This window comes from Lepisosteus oculatus, chromosome 13 (assembly GCF_040954835.1).
Source record: "Lepisosteus oculatus isolate fLepOcu1 chromosome 13, fLepOcu1.hap2, whole genome shotgun sequence".
Classification (NCBI taxonomy): domain Eukaryota; kingdom Metazoa; phylum Chordata; class Actinopteri; order Semionotiformes; family Lepisosteidae; genus Lepisosteus; species Lepisosteus oculatus.
Window position 1 is genome coordinate 21,456,513 of NC_090708.1, and position 8,323 is coordinate 21,464,835.

An 8,323-nucleotide genomic window follows, 5' to 3' on the forward strand; every position below is an offset into this window, starting at 1 on the left:
TAAGATTCAGTGAGTCTATTATGTATGTGTACAGGAATGACAGCCACAGAGTAGCCTCATGCAAGAGTAAATACAGAAGATGAAGAGATTGCTGATAAGCAGCACCACCACCCTCCCCCAAGGGAGCAATTAACATATTTGTGCATTAAGCAAGAACATTTGTGAAACAGCTTATTGTACGACCCTGGATATCCATCCCCTACCAGGCCTGGAGCATCTTGTTATTGTTTAGGCATACCTTCAGTTCTGCTGAATCACTGCTGGATTTTCTCAACCACATAAACTGTCATCTTCAAAAGGTTGGAAGTTCATGAACAATTTTGTTTGACTGCATTAGAAAAATGCATATTAATAGAAATAAAATAAAGAGGTTTCATCTTAATGAACAGGGAAAGAGCCATAAAGATATTTTAAAATGCCGAACACACAGCTGAACACAATGAACACATGCTTAAGCATATTGGATTGGATTCATTATATCCAATTCGACGATCTTTCTAATTACCTGTATATCTTCCTCGGAGGTGGGAGGCAGCACTGTTTTGAATGCACTTTCAATTTTCTCCATTCTTGATTTTGCAATTTTGTCAAAATCATCTTTACTTTTCAGCACAAGAATTTTTATGCCCTTTCCTGCTTCTTCACAACCTTTCTGTAAATTTGTCCGTTCCGAGTCAAAATCTGGATTACTGCGATCTAAAACCATGAGTTTCCCCAGGCTGCTGATGCTATCCATCAGGTATGTGTTGGAAATCTCTGTGTAGGACCCAGAGATCACGTTGACCAGACTGGCAATGTTTGAGGCTTGGAATGCATAGTTGTACAGCATGTCTTTGAGAAACAACCTGGATGAGTAGTTAAGCTCAGAAGAACTTGCTTTTCCAGCTGTTTTGATTAAATCCATCAGACAGGTGCTCAGGCATATCTTGATTATATTGGAAATCATTTGAAATAAGTGCACCATTTTTCCCACTGCTCCTTCACTTTACCCATTGCATCCAGTCCCTTCATCAGCATCTTAATCATGGTCTTGAGGTCAATCTCCTTCATCTCAAAGCTGCTGTCTGTGGTGAGGATTTCACTCAGATCCTTGTGGTAATTGCCCAGATTGTCCAAGATTTTCTGGAACATGTTTTGTGCTTGATCCAGCTGGGCACAGTTTTGCTCTATGCGGAATCTGACATTTTCAACTGCGATTTTTTCTGCACTTTTAACAGTGTCATTTTCCTCTTGATGTTTAGCCAGCTGTGGAGGGGTTACAGTAAATGGAGAGGCACCTGTGCAAGCTTTGCTCTGTGAATCAAACTTCAAAGCCAGTCTTCTAAGATTCTTGATATCATTAATGAGCTTTTGTTTTTGGTCTTCATCACACTTTCCTAGTGGTGCTATACATGTTAGATCAGAGCAGCTTTCAAGTGCCTTTGTTCATATTTCTAGTGCTAGTGATTTGGGTCTGCATTCCTCCTGTTTGTTTATAAAGCCTTGAACTCTTTTAACCACCCATTCAGACACTGCATATTCTTTCTTTTGATCATAAAGACTGCCCCAATCTATTTCATCACTGTTGCAAAAAGCAGCAATTTGGTCAACATGGCTCAAGAGAATCTCTGATACGGCAAAAACATTGCCCAGTGCAATGGGATTTGTGAGATTTATCTTCTCTTCTTGGTGGCTTTTAAAAAAATCCAAAATAAGAGGAACACTCCCCAAACCAAGGCGCATATTAATTGCATTAGTAAGACCCTGCACAAAATTCATACCAATAACATTCCAACCATTAGGCAGAGAATACATGGCATTTTTAAATTCTTGCTGAGCTTCTTTTAGCTGCCTCCCCATATTGTCATAGACCTCCTTGGCTTGCTGTTTACCTTCTTCTGTAGCCATTTTCCTCAGATTGAATTCCTCTATTTTTCTTCTCACTCGTTCTGCTTCTTCACCACAGGCTGCTTTTGCATTCACACAGGCCTCCATCTGCTCTTGGATCAGCTAAGTGACAGAGATGAACTTCTTCTCTGTGAGCTCTGGCCGTGTTTTACACTCCTCGGCTATAGAGCTGATGTTTTGCAGCTGGTCAGTAATCATGAGCTGGATGAGCTTGTCGTCATCTTGGAGAATCAGTCTGACGGCCATCTTCACATACTCTGGCACGTTGCCAGAGAGGAGATGAATCTGGTCCATGTTCTTGTGGGCCTCATTGAATGCACCCCACCCAGCATTTCACACTTGCATGAGACAGGCTTGAAACCCTTTGGAGGGTTTTTATTGATGGAGAAGTCAGTTTTGGAAGAGATAAAGACTGGCTCTCCTAAAATGGCTATTGAAATTGGAACTGGCATCAGAAACTCTTCCCAGTTGGCATAAGGTTTCATTATCATCTTGGCGTCATTTCTTACATCTTGTGCTCTGGTGATTGTCTTGATAGTTTTGGATAGTGCCATTGTTCTTCTTTCTTAAAGGAAGACAGAAAAAACATCAATAACAATCACATCTGCACCTGTGTGTGAGTTGACCTCTATGAGAGCTATGAGAGTGGTAGAAGGCAGCAGTGGTGCCAAAGCTGCCAGGTGTTAGACACCAATGGATGTTTTATAGACTCAGCCAGTCATGATGTGCGGCAAAACCTCACTGTTGTGATAAACTGGCTTCGCCGTGCTGTGCCGTCCTGTGGTGTGATTTGGCTGTGTGATTCACTGGCCAAAACAATTGATAGGTGGCACTTGTGGGTAATTACATGTTAGTGAAACAATTTTTTCATTCAATCTGTTTCACTACTATACTTTGTTAAATCCATGTAATATGGAATATTAATATGGAATCATGTAAATAAAGGGAAATTTTTGTAGCTGAAAATAAATAGTTTCTGAATGTCATAAATTATATTAATTTATTAGTATACATATAATATATTTATTTAGCTGGCTGTGGTAGGGTATTCCACTTTTTTCATAAACATCTGCACCAAAATCTTTAACTTGGTCACTTGTGGTTATTTTGTTAATATTTTGACGGGCTTGTTCTCACCACATTTGTGTTGCGTTTAGATTACTGAGGGTTTTCAATGAGCACCAGGAGTCTGTTTCACAAAGTCAGATAACTCAGCCAGATAACTTTAGTATATAAATCGTAAAGGTCTGGATTTTTTGTTTCATAAGGCAAGATCAGATTGTATTCAGTTAAGCAACTACAGTAGCTCCTGGAATTCATCTCTGAATTGGTCATCACATCCAGGTGGGTACACAACTGACTGCAGTCCACAGCTGCAGCTTAAACATCTCCTGATGCATTTTGAATACACTTGAGATGCATCTATAGGTAATTTCATTTTTCTGCATTAATAATAGGTGAGAGGAGGTGGGGAACCATAAGAAAGATGCAACCCACTGCTGGCAACTCATAGAAATACCTTCAGAGTCTCTTAAGCTCATAGGGGCTTGCTGCCGGGCACATGGAAGGGCCTGAATGTGCCTGAAATAATGGCATTATTTTACACCCGGGCTGAGAGCAGCTCACATCCTGATGTTGCCAGCACAACCCAAGCAACTCACTCAGGACTCATCTCTTAAAGGCAATTAATTTTTTAGTCAGGTGACCCTCCCAATCTCAATCAGTCAATAAAGCAGACTTTTGAAGGCTTTCCCCACACTTATTCAATATATATAACATATATTATAATTATATTCAAATTATACCAACCAGCCTTTCCTATTTTAACATCTGCATTCACTCCAGCCACTCTGCTGCCTTATTTTCAGCTCATATTAATCATACAGATCCACTTTCAATCAGCCTGCATTATTACTTCATCACCTCTCAATAAAACCTCCCTCCCACCAGGTTTTTTGAAGACTTCCAAAACTCCTCTGTAAAACTGCACTTGGAGCATGATTTTCCATTCACCATGGTCCTGAAACTTCAGGGACCACAGAATAACAGTTTTATATTAAGAATGAAAGCAGCCCAAGTGCTACTTTCTACAGCACACTGTTTGTGTGATTAAAGGTGGCCAACTCCTTTTATGTTTGGTATGGTCTGTTTTAAACAGAACAGGAGGTATTTCCTTCACAGCATATACTGTAGTTTCAAAGCAGCAGCCATGTGAATCGAAACAGTTCCTAACATAACCAAACAGCACCATACAGTACAAATAAATTAATGATATACTGTACAAATATATTCTGTATTTAGATAGATACTTTATTGATCCCGTGAGGAAAATTGCAGTTTTTTGTTCTTTTGCTTTTTCCTTAGATAGAAAAAACAGTGAATTTAAAAACAGTATATTTTATACTGTATACTATACAGTGTATACAGTATTATATTGTATGTTTTTAAAGCCCATACAGTATGTATTGAATGTATTTCTTATAATCTAACTAATTTTCCTAGTTACTGGTTACTTAAATTAGTATTAAGACGAATTAGATTATTTGAATGCCTATGTAAACCTGAAAAAAAAAAACAAGCAGACTATGATAAACTGTTTATATATAGTACATCCAACTGAGTAATTCTGCTTTGTGAAACAGCCCTACTTTTATTTTTAATATTAATTTTATACGTCACAGTATGTTTAACATACTAAACTTAACATAATAATATCAACATATTATTAACATAATAAACTAAAATAAAAAATTTAAATAATAATATGGTATACAAAATAAAATGTTGTAATTGGAGAAAAATTAGTCCCAAATTGCTTGGCCTTGGCTGGGAATCAAACACAGGGATGGAAGACCAGAATTCTTGTACTAAACCACCAATACCTCACAGTGACGAGGTTATGGTACACAATCATAAGTCATTCCTTCGGTCACTGAAAACTACTAAACTGTTTTTTTTTTGTTTATTTGCTTCTGACTATTATATGTTTTAAAACCACTATGTATAATATATTTGATCAAAAATAATCATGTTTTCTAATTACTGTTTATACACAATTACTAAGAATTCTATAGATTGTATTTAATAAAAATATTTTAGTGTTACTGCACAGTACTGTGACTAGCACAGGAAAGCACTAATGGATTACAGATTTACATGTAATTGTTAAAATAAGATTAACTACAGTATATGTGAGACACAATGGTTTATTAAGGATTTACTGTGTCACCTGGTGGTTTTACAGAGTAGTGTTGTCCTGCATCAGATTATTTGAAATAATATAAAGGTGTTAGGTGTTATCTTTCAATGTACCATGGAATGTGTGCTGCATTACACCTCAAGCAAACATTCTGAATGGTTGCATCATCTCAATGTAAAACACGATCACATGAACAGTATGTCAACTAGTCTGAGTAAGATACACAACCACCTTCATTTCACACAGCAAATTCAAATTCCTTTGTAAGTCTTAGTGTCCAATGTTTTTTAAGTTTTTGATTTGCCAACCCTATCTGCTATACCTAATGCCAAACTGACACAGATACAATAGGGGTTAATATAAAAAGATTATATTCTAGCTGAAATTACATTAAAAAGGAATGGTATGGGACAGCACCATGTAGCGGCAAGGCTTATTAAAAATACAGGAATTACGTTTGCTGCTCCCTTGCCAGTCCCTCTCTCCCTCATCTCAGTGGTGCTGGATACAGAGAGGCCATTCCATTTGGTTCACTTTTCAGGTGTTTTTCTAGCTGATAGAGTTTCCTGATAAGGAACAACTCCCAAGGCTGAGATTCTCCAGCCACCCTAATAAATGGTCATCTCTGGCGCCTTACTGTCTGGGAGATTCCTTGGGAGAGTCTCATCCTAGGTTGTTTACAACCCTAATGTCAGAGAGCATTGTTACTCATCCTCCACCTCGATCAGCCAATCAGGAACTGGTAGGGCAGGGTAACCCCACGTTTTTCTGATTATAAAACAAATGGGATAGGTGTGGCATTCTGCTTTGTTTTTAATGATGCAGAACTTTGTACAGAATAAATATTCATTAGTTTTCTACAAAGCATGTCAAGTGTGTCTCATTCTGTCCTAGAACAATTACTTTTAAAGATGTTAATAACCAAATATCGTTCATGATGGCAATGCGGACAGAATACTATACAATTGGAGTTACTTGTATAACTATTTATCATAAGATTTTAACTTACCTTGTTATACTGAATCTTGTATAACAAAGCAGATACATGACAAAAATGTACTTGTTTCCTGAAAGAAAAGGACAGTCCCAATAGCAGAGTTCATGTTTGTAAACCACCAGATGACCACTGGCTACCACCAACTTCATCCACCCACTCCTCTAAGGTTGGTCCTGGTATCCCTGTTGCTGGTGACCTATTTTCCAGGGTGCACCCTATGAGGAGAGCTAGATTCCAGGCAACATGTCCTCACAGGACAGGATAAAGAGCTCAGTGATCCTGCAGCCTTGGAGTAGAGCTGATATTTCTCGGCATCAAGAGAAGCTAACTTACTAATTTCAGGAAACTGGACTAAAGATTCCCAAAGGGATTTCATTTACACGTTTTCCTTACACAAACCACTCAGAAGTGACCCCATGGGTGATCAGGAAGGAATCCATGAAGGATCATGCAGGAAGGATCCCATTCTGGTGGGATAGAACCAGTCTGTATGTAAGAAGGACTTCAACCAAAGAAAAACCCTGTAACTTGCAAGTCAATGATAATTTTGCCTGATCAATGAAGTTTGATATAGTAGAATGTCTTTCAATCTGAATAATCCATTCAGGATTAGCTGTTATACACCGGAACAAACCAAATTTCAACCCATCCTTTACTCGATTGGATCCAAATCAGTCTATGTAAATAATATTTAATTCAGGATAGCAATTAAGTAGACTTGACTTGGAGAATATGGATGTTTTTTTAATTAAAAAAGACTGATTTAACTTAAGAGAATAGATATAAAACAGTTATTATCAAAGTATTTCAACCCTGCTGCTCTTCATATCATTGTAATCCCAGAGTGAATGACGAACTATTTGTGTCAAGACAGATTGATTAATATATATTGATTCCAAAACAGTATATTATTAATCTTGTTTTTTTTGTTGGAACAATAAAATTGTATATTGTATATTTTTATATTTATGTGCAGCCATTTCTTTTCATTTTGTCCAATTGGTTCCTCATAATAAACTACATTTCTGGCAATTTATTTGATTGGGAAATGTGCTTCTCTGAATCAAATCTTTAGTCTGAAAAGACAAAACAAGCTTGCCAAAACCAAGAGAATGTACAGTATCATAAATGTTAAAATTTATTTTTGTCAGGTATTCTATCATTGGAAATTTTGTGTTGAATGTAGTGCTGAATGAGTATGAATTCAGGCTTAAGTGGCCTGAGTCAGAAACAACTAAGAAATTGTGTCTTTATTTGTTAATATGCCTGTGCATCCATTGCCCATTGCAAGAGTTTGAAAAGTTAAGTCAGTTATTTTCAAGTTTAGATACCATTCTATTTTGGGGAAAAGCACTGCATATAGCCATACTGTATATGTCAGAAAAAAATGTCTAGAAAACATTGAAATAACTATTTTATTTAAGTATCATTTCTGCCCTAAAACACAGCCATGCCATGAAAAACAGACAACATTATAAGGGAATCCTTACCTTAACCCTAGCAAGGGGTTGGGGTAGGTTAGGGTTAGCGTTTAGATATTTGTCAATGCCTTCTCACAATCTTCCACTCATTTGATTGGAAAATTTGCGTCTCTGAATCAAAACATTATTCTGAACATACAAAACAACCATTCCAAAACCAAGAGAATGTATCATGAATGGTAAAATTATTTTTTGTCAGGTATTCTTTCAAATTTTGTGTTGAATGGAGTGCTGAACGAGTATGGGTTCAGGTAAAGTGGCCTACAGTAAGTGTCAGAAACAGCTATGAAATTGTGTCTTTATTTGTTAATATGCCTGTGCATTCATTGTCCATTGCAAGAGTTTGAAAAGTTAAATCAGTTTCTTTCAAAGTTTTGCTTGTAGCACAGTTTAGAGAGCATTCCATTTAGGGGCAAAGCACTGTACTGTATGTATTTGAAGATCTGGATCACTGTCAATTAAAGATTGCTACTTGACAGGCTTGTCTTATCTTCACTGAAACAAAGCTTTACAGAAACTGTTTAAAGTTATAATAATAGTGAAAAACACTATAGAGTATTTAGTAATATGATCATGTTCAAAACACACAAATACCGTAACATCTGGGTGTGTCTTTGATATCTTATACTTTTGCTTACATGTACATGCTTACATGTACTTTTTTAGATACCAGGAGACAGAGACTGAGAGGGACAGGAAGCAAACTGTGTCAGGAGAACTTCTGTGTGTGATCAGCAGAGGACGAGATTAAATGTCAGC

The 8,323-nt window shown here is 37.1% G+C and overlaps 1 pseudogene; it reads right to left on the reverse strand.

The window, feature by feature from the left end:
* Positions 1-451: 451 nt before the first annotated feature.
* Positions 452-2,441, reverse strand: LOC102683060 (uncharacterized; annotated as a pseudogene).
* Positions 2,442-8,323: the final 5,882 nt, after the last annotated feature.